The sequence below is a fragment of the Vulpes vulpes genome, chromosome 3 (assembly GCF_048418805.1).
Source record: "Vulpes vulpes isolate BD-2025 chromosome 3, VulVul3, whole genome shotgun sequence".
NCBI classification, from domain to species: Eukaryota; Metazoa; Chordata; class Mammalia; order Carnivora; family Canidae; genus Vulpes; species Vulpes vulpes.
Window position 1 is genome coordinate 9,439,820 of NC_132782.1, and position 15,673 is coordinate 9,455,492.

The 15,673-nt window shown below is 35.2% G+C and overlaps 1 long non-coding RNA gene across 1 annotated transcript in view; it reads right to left on the reverse strand.

Annotated features, from left to right (window-relative positions):
* Positions 1 to 1,660: 1,660 nt before the first annotated feature.
* Positions 1,661 to 15,673, reverse strand: part of LOC140598107 (uncharacterized) — a 28,901-nt gene continuing 14,888 nt past the window's right edge. The window contains exon 3 of the long non-coding RNA XR_012000236.1: positions 1,661 to 1,892. This is a non-coding gene — a long non-coding RNA (uncharacterized lncRNA). The remainder of the gene's footprint in view (positions 1,893 to 15,673) is intronic.

Below are 15,673 nucleotides of genomic sequence, written 5' to 3' on the forward strand. Positions count from 1 at the left end.
TTTATCTGTATCTCTGTCTATCATCTCTCTATCTACATCCTCAAACAGAATATTGACTTTTCAGAGTAGAGCCTTTTAGTATTGATATGTGGTATGTAGTGTAGTGTGGCAAGTCTCTTGTCTGCTAGACTGAAGTGAATCCTTCTAGTTGTTAGACTGTATCCACTCACACAGTTTCTGTGGTCAGTCCTCTTAAATCAGGTGAAGGGCCGATAGTAATAACCAAAGCCCACACAAACTACCTATATTCATTAAATTAGTTCTTCACTCATAAATAAAAAATAATCACTAAAGAATCATAAGACCTAGGGAATACTAATAGTTTAAAAGAAGACTGAGCTACAGAAACAGGAAAACTAGGATCAGCACAAGCAGAGAAAATGGAAAGAAAAGGGATGTTAAAAGAATTCCAAAGATACCTGCTCAAAGAGCATTGAAAGGATACTGCATCATGGCACAATAACATGCTTCTATGAAAAAGGAACAGAGAACAGTTCCTTAAATTGAGCTGATTGCTGAAATAATAAAAAATTAATAATAACAATTTACTAAATTTACTGAAAAATTCCCTGAACATAGGTTAAAGCATCCAAAATATGAACACTTGAACAAAAATGACTGAATACTTAAAAAAAAGTAAAGAGGCACATAAAATAAATCTAGGAGGGCTAATGTTTTTCTGACAGAATTTGATTTATTTATTAGTCAAATATTTATCAAGTGCTTACTATGTACTAAATACTGTTCTCATGGATTTGCCATGGTAATGAATAAGAAGGAATCTTTGCTTTCATTGAGTTTACATTCTATTGGAGTAGATAAAACTCAAGGCATTCTAAAAGGAGAAAAGAATATATAGGAGCAAAGAAGAAATATAAGTAACCAATAGAAAAACATGAAGAAATACTAAACAGTCAGCATTTGTAAGCTGGTACAAGTCCATTCCAGCAGCATACCACTGGGGGCACAGTGAAATAAAAAACACTTTTTTGGTGGTGGTGGAGGGGTGGGGGAATGCAAGGCCTCAGAAACCTGCTACTCATCCATTCTTTAAAAAAATAAAATAAAATATTTCTATAAAATGAAGATGAAATTTAAGAAAGAGGAAGGTATGAGATCTAAAATATATTTGTCTTATCTAGTACTGCTTTATCATCAGGGAAATGCAAATCAAAACCACAATGAGATACCACCTCACACCTGTCAGAATGGCTAAAATTAGCACAGGAAACAACAGATGTTGGTGAAGATGGGGAGACAGAGGAACCCTCTTACTCTGGTGGTAGGAATGCAAACCGGTGCAGTCACTCTGGAAAATAGTACGGATCCAAAAGTTTTGGATCAGGAAGTAAAAGGTGTAATCTATTAACTAAAGATAAAAATATAATTCACTAACTTTGGAAAATAAAATATTTCTAGAAAATGAAAATGAAATTTCATTTCATAATGAAATGACCTAAATTTCATACATTCATAATGTAGTGACTTAAATTCCTTATCTTTCTTAATGGAAGCCAGTAGAAATATTTATTGTTGATAGATTAATAGAAAGGTTAGTATTTAGTTTTATGAAAGAAAGCAGCAGGAGGAGTTGATAGGAAAACTCACTTTTAATTTTATGTCTTTCTGTACTTTCAAATATTTCTTTTTGAAGTGCAGTTACATATATAGGAGACACTTTTCCAAGCCAAAAAAGCTACATGGACAAGATGGCAGCCAGTCTTGTGGAATTCTCTACTCATTAGAAGCAGTAGTATCCTATGTTGACATTCATTGCATTGTTCCTTTGCAGAATTTCATCAGTCCCAGCATGTACATTTTGTTATCTGCAGCATGTTGCTTGACAAAGGTTCAAAAATGTCCCATTTGCTCAGAGATAGCTTGCACATGGCCTGTAGAAATTACATAGTAAATGTAGATCAAACAACTGATTTCTCCATTTCTTATTGCTGTGTAAAATATTTCTAAAACACAAGCTTTCTACTTTATGTTACCATGGACACACACACACACACACACACACACACACGTTTCCTTAAAATAATAACCCATAATTTGTACCATGGAATTATACCCAAGAAGATAATAGAAAAAATAGAGTTTTATTTTGATATGTGCTGCTTCATTATTCAACCGTTTGGCATTTAGGCTACATGATCGAAAAGAGAGAACAAAACATAAGTATTTGGGATCATAACAAAAAGGGTTGGAAAAATGTAAGTTGAATATTTAACCTCTAGAGTGTGGTCGAAAATCAACATTATGAAACCAAAGACACACTATATAAATCTCACTTATTTTTAGAGTTAACATTACATGTCATGGTCTTTTTAAGGAGCAACGTTTAACCTTATTAAACAATACGTGATGGATACAAATAGATTATATTATCAGAAATCAAGAAAACAAGGTAAAGAAAACCTTAGACTAACTATATACCCTAAGATATCGAATTGGTCATTTCACGTAATTGCTATCATGCTTAAATTTCAATATGTCCACTACAGCAAGCAGCGACATCTTATTCGTTTTCTTAAGAACCTCAATATCTAGCAAACATGTACACAAAAAAGAGTTAGTATATATATTTATTAAATAATTATTGAGTTCCACACTATGTTGGATCATATAGCATATAGAGAAGAAAATGAGGCCATTTTCCCAAGTTCCATAAAAATAAGAAAAGGAGAAATCATACTACATGTTTAAAAATTAGAGAATATTTCTAAGAAAAAATGTGAATAAGAACGACCAGGTATATCTCAGGTTACAGTGGAGTATAATAAGAAGTTCATATTAGAGAAAAGTAATTATAAAATGTATTACTCTGGTAAGATTTGGTGGAAAGGGAGGACTAACTTGTGTGTTACAGGCAGAATTGGCCATGAAGATGTGGGAATGGGGGGAAAAGCACAGAGAAAACTCCCCTGAGAAACGAACTAGGGGTGGTGGAGGGGGAGGAGGGCGGGTGTTGGAGGGGAATGGGTGACGGGCACTGAGGTGGACACTTGACGGGATGAGCACTGGGTGTTTTTCTGTATGTTGGTAAATTGAACACCAATAAAAATTAATTAAAAAAAAAAAAAAAAAAAAAAGAAAACTCCCCTGAGGCAGGAACTAGTATATGTGACTGGTTGGGGGGTTCTTTCACAGGAAAGAATAAGAAGTCATTTTTCAGATGAAGTTTGTGAATTTTCTATTTTTTTTCCTTATTAAGTAGAAGACTCCTCTTCTGCTGCCTCAGATTTTGCATCAGATTTTTGGATTCTCATGAAATACAGGACATAATTAGGTTTTATGTCCGTATTGGTCTGTGGAAGGATGTGTGCTTGGTGGGAGGTATTGCAGCATAGGTGAATAGTGTCTCTTCAGTATTTAGAGCATCTAAACAGTATGTTCATCAGCATATATTTTCTTTGTTTATTTTGAATTATTGAAGTCACCTGAAATTGGGGAAAAATAATTTTTTAGATATTTATTCTGGAGAGGAAATATATGCTAATACTTAAAGCTTAGGTTTGGGTTAAAAATTCCAGCCACTTACTATGGCAAATAACCGATCTGTGCCTCAGTTTCCTAATCTACAAAATAAGAATAATGGTATTCAACTCAGGTGGTGGTAGTAATGTTTAAATGAGTTAATATAAGTAAAGCACTTATAACCCTGCCTGCCATGCAGTGTAAGCGTATTACAAGAATAAGCTATTTTAACATTTATTTAAAAATAATACTTTCACATAGATAAAAAATGTTTAAACAATTAGAAAAATATACCTTGAAAACTAAGTGTGGTGCCTCTGAGTTCCTTCTCTCGGAGGCAACCATTGTTTCCCTATTCCCCAGGCTTCTGTAGTTCTATGCAAGAACCAAGTAGCTCTCTTCATTTTTCCAGTCTTCCTTTTATATCCTGCAGAACATGTTATAATTATGTACACCTAGGTCTTGAACAATTCTCTTTAGGTTTCCTTCTTGGTATCATGTCTTTGTGTTAATATTAAAAATGACAACTTAAGGGCACCTGGGTGGCTCAGTCAGTTAAGTGCATGACTCTTGATTTCGGCTCAGGTCATGATCTCAGGGTCATGAGATCGAGCCCTGTGCCTGCCCCATGCTCAGTAGGGAGTCTGCCTTGAGATTCCCTCTCTCCCTCTCCCTATAATCCTCCCCCAACTTGCCTTGTCTCTCTTTCTCTTTCTTTCTAAATAAATAAATAAATCTTAAAAAATAACAACTTAGTCATTATTTTCTAGTCCAATTTGCCTTCAGTATGGAAGAAATCTATTGACTTCTGTGTACTGCTTTTATGACCAGCCAATATACTGAATTCTCCTAATGTTTGTGACTGTGCCCAATTATCCAACATTATTTTTATATTTGACATTATTACTTTAAACTCAACTAAAATTCTCTTCAGATACCGTCTTCTTAGTCATCCTCACCTCATCCTCTGGCTATGTGGAATGATGGTCTCCAAAGTGGACAGGTCATCATTCCATTTAGGATACAGAAAAATATTAGAACTTGTAATAAAATTTATTTGCATCCAATAAACAAAAAGAAATTATGCTTTTCTAGAGATCAACACTGGTCCAAAGAAAAGAAGCTTATTGCTGTGTATTCCATCCTGAGGAAAGAATGAAGTTCCACAATGTGGTCAAAAGAGATGGCTTACACAATTGTTTGCCTTCAGCATATTGTAACAACTCACAGTTTGCATACTATGAAACTAAAACAACAACAACAAACAAGTCCAGAGTTTATTCTTTTATGAGCAATCCAGTTAAAAAGTAGAGTATTTAGAGGTGCCTGAGTGACTCAGTCAGTTAAGTGTCTGTCTTTGGCTCAGGTCATGATCTCAGGGTCCTGGGATGGAGCCCCACATCGGGCTCCCTGCTCAGAGGGGAGTCTGCTTCTCCCCCTACCAATGCCTCTCCAGCCTGCTCATGTGCACTCTCTTTCTCTCTCTCTCTCTCTAAAATAAATAAATATAATCTTTTAAAAATAGTAGAATCTTTATAGTAATTTTGGATGACATAAAGAATGCCATGAAAATATTTACTGGTTATCTTACAAGAAAGTTCTTAGAACATATGTCTATTTTTATTTTATAAAAGAGATAAGTACTCCAAATTCATTGATGACAAGTGGCTCCAGTAGTGTGATAATTAACTGGCTTCCCTCCCCTGCAAAGAACAAAAACATTCATATGTCTCTTTAGATAAAGATGTTTTGTATACCAATGAATAATAAAGAAACTTCATTTTGAAAAAATATATAATAAAAATAAATTTTGAAAATAGATTATTTGGAGATGATTTGTCATTTTGGAATTTTGTGGTCAAAGTGATGTATCTTCTATAAAGATGCATCTTCTTTCATTAAAGAAGAAAAAAATCTTGGCAAGAAATTTTCTAACTCGTTTTGTGATCTCTAGAATTTCAGCAATTTTGAAGTTATTCATTAAAAATGTGAAAATGCTATTCAAACCAACTCAATGCAAAAATCACTGTCATCATACAGATAGAAATTTATGTTCAACATTCAAATGTAAATATTTGCATATTTGGGATGGAATTAGAAAATCATTATAAAGATTTCATAAATGGATTTCTTTTATAATAACTTTGTAAGGTATTGTTTCCAGCTATGGTAACAATTAAAACCAAGTATCAGAATAATCCAAAGCTAGAGCCAGTCTTTGGATGCTACTATACCACCAAGTCTTTAACCAAGATTTCCAAAAATAAGGAATCATATCTGGTTACGTAGAGCTCACTAAAATATTATAGTCAGTACAATTATGAGAAGCAAAATATGTTTTTCCCTGTTAATAAATAAATAAGATATTAATATAGTTTGTTTATTTTTCTCATCCTTAATATTCTCTATATGCATATTTTAGAATATATATTTTGAGGATAGTATCATAGATATATAATTTATCTATAACTGCAAATATATTAAGGATGCTTGCTCAAGTGTTTTACTGACATAAGTGGGAAATATAAAAATCTAAACTGAGTGTAAGGCACCAGTCAATATGATACATATATAATGGGACCCTAGTGGCTCAAGAGTGAACATCTCTTTCCAAGAAATTCCCTTGCTTAGGGAAGAATATGGCTTATGTATTGATAGGCTGAGATAACATTGTGCTTTGCTTGCATTTCTTCACAAGCTCAGATTCTGAGGAAAATAAAAAAGAAAGGAAGCTTTCTTACAGGTTTAATAATTTATTTATTAGGTATTTATTTAGGTTCTGAAATGTTTGTCCACTGAGTGGCAAAGAATATTTTAAATCATATTGATCTTAAAGAAGAGAGAATTTAAAGAGAACTGTATGTTTAAAAATTGTATATATTTTGGCAAATAGCTGAAAATAAAAAAATAAAACTTCATGCTAAAACAAAATTTAAACCATGAAATGTTCCAAAGGACAATGATAATATTATATTTATCATGCTCCTGGGTATTTCAGGAAACCTAAGAGAGCATTCCGTTGTACTTCAAGATCACTCTTCAATAAGAAAATAATATATTAGCTAAGAACTTATTTTTCTACTAGGTGTGGATATACAATGACAGAATTTTACAAACAGCATGATAAAAAGAGACATTTTTCTCAATATTCTATCACTACACATAGTGAAATTCTCAAAAGGTAACTTTGAACAGCAGCAGGTTTTATTCATGATATAACCTGAATGTCATTTATGTTGATAAACTTAACTATAATTTTCTCTTTCCTCTTAGCTTATAAGTTTCCAAGAGCAAGAAGTTGATTTCTACAATTTGGGTAGAGAGTTGAGATTTACTCAAAAACCTTTATTGGTTCACCTCTACTATTGCTTCTACTCTTGTGGCTACAGGAAATAAATAAAATAGAGTACTTTGGAGTATCAAGTTTAAGAGGGTAAGGATTTCTAGCTCGGAATCAGGCCTGTTATAATACAGCTGTGACCTCAAATATTTATTATATTATTTTTACATTTTTGGTTTTGTTTATTTTTTCAAGGAAAGTATTTATGTGCGACCCCCTCTCTCTGGGAACTCATACATTTCCTGGCAGGAAACATGTACTCTCAACTCGCTCCCCACATTGTCCGAATTGGGCTCCGAATTCAAGCTCTCTTCTTGCACCGTATCCAACAGTAAGAAGGGTTCTGGGGCTGATGATGGATGGTGGTGGATGCTCCCCGATTTTAGCTGTGCTAGTTGTGAAGTTGGGCTAATACCTATCTCACAGGGGTATCCAGAGGATTAAAAGATGGATTTTTACAAAGCTCTTTGGAGATCCTGGGATAAAAGGGGCTGCCGAGGCACATGGCATTCTCATCTCCCCAGCTGGCACCAAGCCTGCGATGTCCCATGGCATGTTGTATCAACCTGAGAAAAAGCCAGGGTGCGCTGTGGGAAATAGGAACATTGGCAACTGGAAGGGACAGATTGTACTAGCCCGTGTGCACCGTGCGGGCGGCCTCCTGGGATGCTCGAAGATAGTCAGGATTGTAATTAATGGACAGGGGTGTTGATTCTCTTTCTGGGATAACTGTGGCATTGCAAATCGGTGAAATTACACAGTTTGTATCCTGTAATTTTGTTTGACTAAAAAAAAAAAAAAAATTAACTAGTAAAATAGCCTCCAGGAAAACTCAAAGGAAGCATAGCATCAAAACCTGTAATGTGAACAGCTTAGCATTGAACTTGAAAGGTATCCTGCAGTTAACTATTTCATTTATAGGCCAGGAATTTCTACAAACCAAGTTAAGTAAGCGTTCTTTATAAAGATCTTGCTGGGTTTTGCTGTGGATAAAGATGTTGAACAGGCATTGCTCGAGGGAGAAAAGTCTTTAACTTATGTCATGCATTGTTTTAAGTGTCAAAATACATACCATATTTTGAATTCCTTTAATTCAAATAATCCATATTTTGGCTCTTAAAAAGCTATTAATTTCAACTGCCTCATTTTATAAATATCACCTCTGGAAAGCACATATTTTTCTTTCCTACAGGAAAACTAATTAGGTATTCCATATTGCTATTATATGACATGATGACATTAATTTCTTACATATATGTGGGTGGGGGAGGAAGGCGATAGAACAATTCAATTCTTATTCCTTTTACTCTGATGGCGCTAGAAATCACTGGAAGAAAGTAAAATGCAGGGACTAAATAAAAATATGGGGGGTAGAGAGGGAAAATCAATAAATATCTAAATTATTTAAAGAAAAGCTACTACCGGGTGTCTTACTGTCATGCATCATACCCTGGATCTGAAAGCAGACAGGTGAATTGTCTCCAGCCTGCATTGGTTTGGACACTCTCTCCAGCATGCTCATTAGCAGCTCCAAGTCTAGGCTCCCTGTTAGTAGAAAGGCAGGGATCACAGCAGGGAAGTTATATCTCAGGCTTCTCACATTCCTGCTCTATCTTAGCAAAGCTTTACAAAGCCTTTTCTGGCAGCTCATTAGTAGGTGCACTGATGCATAAGAGACAGTCATTAGAAGTGTTTTTCAACATTGGCTTTTGATCAGGTGACTAGTAGCATCGCGGAGACATTTACTTACATTGTTTTCCATAAGAGATTCTGTTGCTATATTGAGAATGACATACATAAAAATGTTGAAAACTAGCTTGACCTTTCTATGACAGAAGGGGAGAAGAAAAAGAAACTCCATTAGTTCCCTGAATCTTGCCTTTATACTGTCAACTATGACGTAATAGATGCGTGGACCGCTCCCTCAGTAACTGCTGTCTTGTAGCTTTAATAATCTAAGCCAAGTTCAAATCTACCATTTGATTTAGGGTTATGACAAGGAGACGCTAGTGTGAGCAAATACAAATAAGATATCATAAGCTTTATAGAGTCTCTTCTAATGCCAGGCATTCGTTTTTTCATCAAAAAAGGCAGACTTTCCAAATAAGGGCAAAATCCATCACACACAGCCTAATGAAGCACTGTAAGAAGTTAGCAGACAACATTCAGATGGCTGATTAGTCTCTAAAGAGAGCTTCCATTGTAAAAAAATTTAAGGTTCTTAGGCTTTTACTTACAACTATTTGTTGAAAATCAATAAATATCTAAATTATTTAAAGAAAAGCTACAACTATTTGTTGTAAGCAAAAGCATAAGACCCTGCATGTGGAGAAAGCATTTATGATCAAGTGAACCCCTGTCACAAAATAAGACTGAATTTGCATTCCTTTAATAGTGCTCTGTTAATAAAATAAAGCAGGCCGTCGTGGGGAATTGCACTTTTGCTAATAAATCTTCTTTCCATTAATTGATTATCTTTCACCACCAATATTGCCCTGCCTTTTCCCCCAAACACCTATTGTGTCTGGCCTTAGTTTGGTGACAATTTTTATTTTGTTGGTTCACAGAATACACATTTAGCCTTGGGTTCCTTACGGACAGAAGAAAATCATGGGAAGTACATACCCTGACATGCAACTCAAAAGGAGGAGACGCTTTCTTTGTCAAACTTTCCTGAAACAAAGTGCATCAGCTTAATCAGGTCTGTTCTTGGCAATGTAGGAACATGACATGCCAATTACATAAACTTTCAACTAAGTGAAGACTCCTGCTGGCTAATTCAGTGTTGATTGTTTTCCGCTACTTGGCTTTGACTGCTTGTTAAGACTTAAGGGGGGAAAAAAAAAGAGGGGATGGGAGAGAGGGTAAAAATTGTAGGAATTCTCTCCTTCCGTCAAACATTCTTATGATTGCCAGCAATTAGTTAAGCTTCTTGGCGGTAAAATGACAAGATGGAACTTGACCAAACACAATGTGTGGAACTCACAGGCATCTGCCCCAGCTGAAAGACATTACAATGTTTGTTAACCTTGCGGGTCATTCCTGATTCACTTCTGCAGACAGAAAACAAGATTTATATAACACAGATCAATACTGCCCTAAGACTTTCACCATTGAGGATGCTAGATTGAGGCACTTCTCTTTATCAGTTTACCATGACACTAATGTATTTTGCCTGTTTTGCCTGGGCAGTGATGAATCTGTTGGCAAGAGAAAACAAATAAGTTTTGTTGTTGAGAGACATGTTGTCCATGATTTGTCTCAGCAGACATGCCAGCTTGCTGGCCAATTCATTTCCTATTTAATTTAAGTGGCATATCTGTCTTCCCCTTTCAGGTATGTCTTTTGTCTACTGCACAACCACACTGGCAGGGCTCTGAGAGAGTTTGTAGTAGATCTCTGCAAGTAGATTGACACAGCAGAGCCAAGAACCCAATCTATAATTTTCAGAAGAATCTCTCTGAAATACAGAGCCACCATCAAACCCTAGCATCTGCCATGAAACTCACTCTCATGCCCAGTGTCTGGCGTGAAAGGCTATTTTAGCACCATTTTACAAATACTTCATGATTATGATGCTACTTCCACCTTGTAAATATATGACAAATGTTCTTTTAAAAATCAGAGCTTATCCCGTATGGAGAAATATTTCGTTTACTTTGTGAGACTAAGTGTCATTTAATGGTGAAATGTACGTGGCAAAAATATGGAAATACTTTTCTCTGGGGTGCGACGTGAGGGTATGGCTCCTAATCTCTTCATTAGCTCACTTAGTTTTGCTCAATGCTCTCCCCTTTAAGACATTGGATAATATTTTAATTGCAGAGGAGATGCCTGGGTGGCTCAGTGGTTGAGCATCTGCCTTCAGCTCAGGTCATGATCCCGGGTCCTGAGATTGAGTCCCACATCGGGCTCCCTGCATGAAGCCTATTTCTCCCTCTGCCTGTGTCTCTGCCTCTCTCTCTCTCTCTGTGTCTCTCATGAATAAATAAATAAAATCTTTAAAAAATGGTAGGGAAACGAAACATAAGATGATTCATTTTAAAAGCAATGTTTCTGTAGTTCCATTTGAAATGAAGCTGCTTTTAAGGGGACGATACCATTCCCTATCACCGGACACCCCTGACACCTAACTAAATATTAATAGAAAAGCCAAGGGAGAAATGACGTTAAATTTCAAATCATGACAAAGCAGAGGCTCTAGGAAAATGTGTCGAGTGGTGAAACCATAACACAGGAACTCCTCAAACTCTGACAGTCCTTAAGCAACGGAACAGTTAACAGAGCACAGCACGGTCCACAAATGTGCCAGCTAAATCTCTGTGTCAGAACACATTAATTATAGCAGTCAGTTTACCTTTCTCCTTCATAACATTTTTGATTAAAATTTCACACATTACAATGATATGTGTCTTTTCTACAAGCTGTGAAATTTACTCAGCCATCAATAGGTTTGGATTTTGTTCCTAAGAAGCTTATAGTACATAAAAAGTTGACTTATGATCTCTGAATAGTGAAATCAAGGACGGTTTCTTTTGGATAGACTTAGAATTTTATACCAGCAGTGGTGTCACAGAGCAAAACATTCATTAGTAATATTGTACCCCCAAAAGCAATAACTTCTCTCTTAATATGTCGGCTCAAAATTTATAACTGCGAGGCTTAATTAAGCTGTAGATTATGTTTTGAAAGGTATAGTCAATGTAATGAATCCCTGAAGATAAAAAATAAACAATAAAAGATAATCAAAACATTTATCTATTTAATGGATTTATATAGTTGTGTTGTAAAGTTATTTAACAGATGTGCGAAGATTAATAAAATAAAGCAATGATAATTGTGAACACATTCAAATCATTACTATCTAAACTGACGTGCAATACTTCTGTGTTAACTCTTAAAACTTCAGAATCCAAGTTTATGAGCCTATTAGTTTGAAATCCAATCATTTTAAAGGGTGGGGCAATGTAGTTTAGAGTCTATGTGTTTCTGATTGGTTATATAACATAAGACTGTTTCCTACTTAAAAAGAGGACTTAATAAAATGACCTTGAACCAAGATTTCTCCAGTGTTCCATCATTTATCAAGTCTTAAGATTTCATCTACATCAATCATGTCCTGGAAGTACTCTTCTTACAAGATTCTCTTTTTAATAATTATTAGATATCTGAAATATGGGCATGTAGAGTGCACTCATATATACACATACATAAGCACATACCTAGCCACCTTCTACATTAACAGACACACATACAATATTTCAAATTCCCTGGAACTCCTAAAGAAATCAGACATTAAGTATGTCTTCTTCACTTTAAAACACAATAAATGCTAAACACTTTTCCTAGTGAAACCAATTTATTATCGATTTATTAAACTCCTCAATTCCTTTATTATGTGAAAAACAATTGATGTATAAGCAGAATATTTCAGATTTTCTATTGAGTTTAAGTTATATGGATTTGAATGCCAGTGGGCATCTCCTCCTCTCAGGCATGAAAATATTCTCAACCTTTCCATCATAAAAATAACTTTCCTTTTGATAAAGGAGCTAATTGGAACCTAATCAATTTCCTTAGATCTCAACAATAGTTTTACAAATTCAATAGTTTTTTTTTTTTTTAGATTTTTCTTTATTTATTCATGAGAGACACAGAGAAGCAGAGACATAGGCAGAGGGAGAAGCAGGCTCCTCGCAGGGGAGGACCTCTTGGACCCAGAATCACACCCCGAGCCCAAGGCAGACGCTCAACCGCGGAGCCACCCAGGCGTCCCTAGTTTTCTTTCTTTTTTTTTTTTTTTTTAACAGAAAATTCTCAAAGGGAGAATATACAATCATCAATATTTGGAAATAGTGGGATGGTCAAATTTAGAAAAAAAAAAAAGAAGATTTGGCTAAATGGTAGATCATTGATTCTAAGGCTTCCTAAATCATAAACTGTAAATTTCCATGGAAATGCTGAGTTTAAACATACTAACAAACATATTTGTAAATACAGATAAAGTGCCATTATACCCAGTTTGCATGTACTTTCCAAATAAAATAAACATTGCTACTTATCTAAGAGCCAATATTTATAAGAATGTTGGAGGTGACCATTCACAGAGGTCACGCCAGGGCCTTTACCAAGAGATATAACCAATATCAAGAATAATATAAGTGATGTTCTTTCCCAAGGAAATGATACACTTAAGTCTCGAGATGGTCTGGGGAAAGAAGCTATGCATAAGCAAGACCTTTCTTTCCCCATCCAAACAGCACTGCAGAGAGAATTTGGGAGAGACACCTCCTTTCCCACCACCAGCTTAGCTTTGCTATCCTTGGGAGATGTGCATAGACTTCTGCTCTCCCTTACCCTCACTGGGTTAGGCAGGACCCAGTGGTTCCCAATGTCTTATTACTAGAAATCCTTCGAGCTTCATTTTATTGCTCTGCACTTAGACACTTGGATGATGTAACTCAGATCCTCAATTTTAGATACTCTAAAACCATAAATAGGCAAGCTTTGGTACAACAGAAATTTAGAAGGCTAGATCGGTTCCAGAACTTTCAGTTTAAACCAGAGGCATTCTTAGTTGATACAAAGAGATTACTATAGGTTCAAACTTTAATTGTCAGAATCACTTGGAATGTTTGTTAAAATACACATTATTGAGCCCTGAGTCCAGAGCTTCTGATTTAGTAGGTGTACAGAGAGGCTCAAGAATTTTGCTTTTTCGCAGCACAGGAAGCCATCAAAAAAATGCAAAGGCAACGTATTGGATGGGAGAAAATATTTTCAAATCATATATCTAATAAGGGGTAAAATATTTAAAGTGTATGAAGAACTCCTACAACTCAGTAGCAAAAAATATAACAATCTGATTTTTTTTAATGGGTAGAGGATCTAGCTAGACATCATTCCAAAGAAGAGGAATAGGCAACAGATTAATGAAAGATATTCAACATCACTAATCATCAGAGAAATGCAAATCAAAATACAATGGGATCTCAGCTTACACATCTTAGAATGGTTTTTACAAAAAAGACAAGCAAGAATAAGTGTTAGCAAGGATGTGGAGAAAAGGGAACACTTGTGCACTGTTGGTTGGAATGTAAATTGCTGTGGTTACTGTGGAAAACACTATGGTGGTTCCTCGAAAAAAATTGAAAATAGAATTACTATATGACCCAGCATTCCACTTCCGTGTATTCACCCAAAAAATGAAAACACTAATTTGAAAAGATATATGTATCCCCACATTCACTTAAAATATCTAAGACATGGAAGCAACCTAAATGACCACTGATGGTTAAATAGATAAAGAAGATGTGAGAAATAGAATTATATATGTATAGATATATGTTTATATATGAATATTATTCAGTCATAAAAAAGAATGAAATCTTGCCTATTATGACAACATGGGTAGACCTTGAGGACATTATGCTAAGTTAAATGAAATATAACATATCATATGATCTCACTTATATGTGAAATTTAAGACAAAACAAGCTCATGGATAAGAGAACAGCTTGGTAGCTGTGTGAGGCAGTGGATTGGGGAACGAGTGAAGGAGATTCAAAGGTACAAATTCCATCTCTAAAATGAGTAAGTCACGGAGATGCAATGCACAGCATGGTGACTGTAGTTAACAGTGCTGTCTTGTATATGTGAACGTAGCTAGAAGAGTGGATCTTGAAAGTTCTTACAAGAAAAAAACTTGTAACTCTGTATGGTGACGGATGTTAACTGGACTTCTTGTGGTGATCATTTTGTAATATACATAAATAATGAATTTTTTTAAAAAGGAATTTCCACTTCTAGCAGCTCTCAAATAATATTAATACTTGTGGTTGAGGACCACACTTTGCGAACTACTGCGGTCAGCTATGTTTAAACAGGCAAAATTCTAGAAGGGATGAAATTTCTAGGACTCCATAAAAAAAGACAATGGAAAATACTGGGAGTGAACTGAATCCTTCTCCTTCATCATCTTAGTTTTAACCTAGCCTTGGTCTCTAGGGACTCAGAATTTGTTTATCTTCCTCAGAGCTATGTTTTTGTTGGCAAAGATTTGAATAGGCAAGGATCTAGTTTTAGCTGATATTATTTGTGCCATCCATTGCCTTCGCTCTCCTAGTTTGGTGTCATACCCTTTCTCTCAGAGAAGCACAGAAGCAAGCAGCAAGAACTCCGTGGCAGCATTGCCCATGTGTGTGTGACCATGAGAATAGCAAAATAGATTTTAGTTCTAAAAATATTTCACATGGCCAAGTAAGTATCATAGTTCTATCATTTTCCCACAGACGTTTATTAAATTCCTTCTCTATTTTGATCATTCTGCAAATTACAATAGGTTCAAAGATAAATTTGGGGGTCTTTGAGTAACTTCCACTTATATCACTTTACATTTAAAAATGATTTTTTGCATGTATTACTAGATGTGATCCTCAAAACATCCCTGTGAGGTAAAGATCAAATATAAGTACTTACTAGGATTTCTATGTCTTGATTTAGTTTACCAAATAGACTCCAAGACAAGGATTTGAATGCAAATTATTTATTTGGAAAGCCATCCAGAAAGTACTATGAGGGAACAGAAATGTGAGACAGAGACAGGAGGAAAGCCAATAAATTAAAAGCACATAAATGAACAGGCGTGTAATATAATCCACAATCTATCAATTAATTGCTCAAGGAAAGATGATAATATTTTATCAGCAAGGAGATACTTGTGTGCTGTACTGCATTTTTTTTAACCATGACAAAGATTTTTAACATTGCTTAAATGCCCCAATAATATTACTTTTGAAAATTAACGATAGTTTCCCCTGCCAATTTTTGCATCAAAGCTGACCAAGCTGCTCC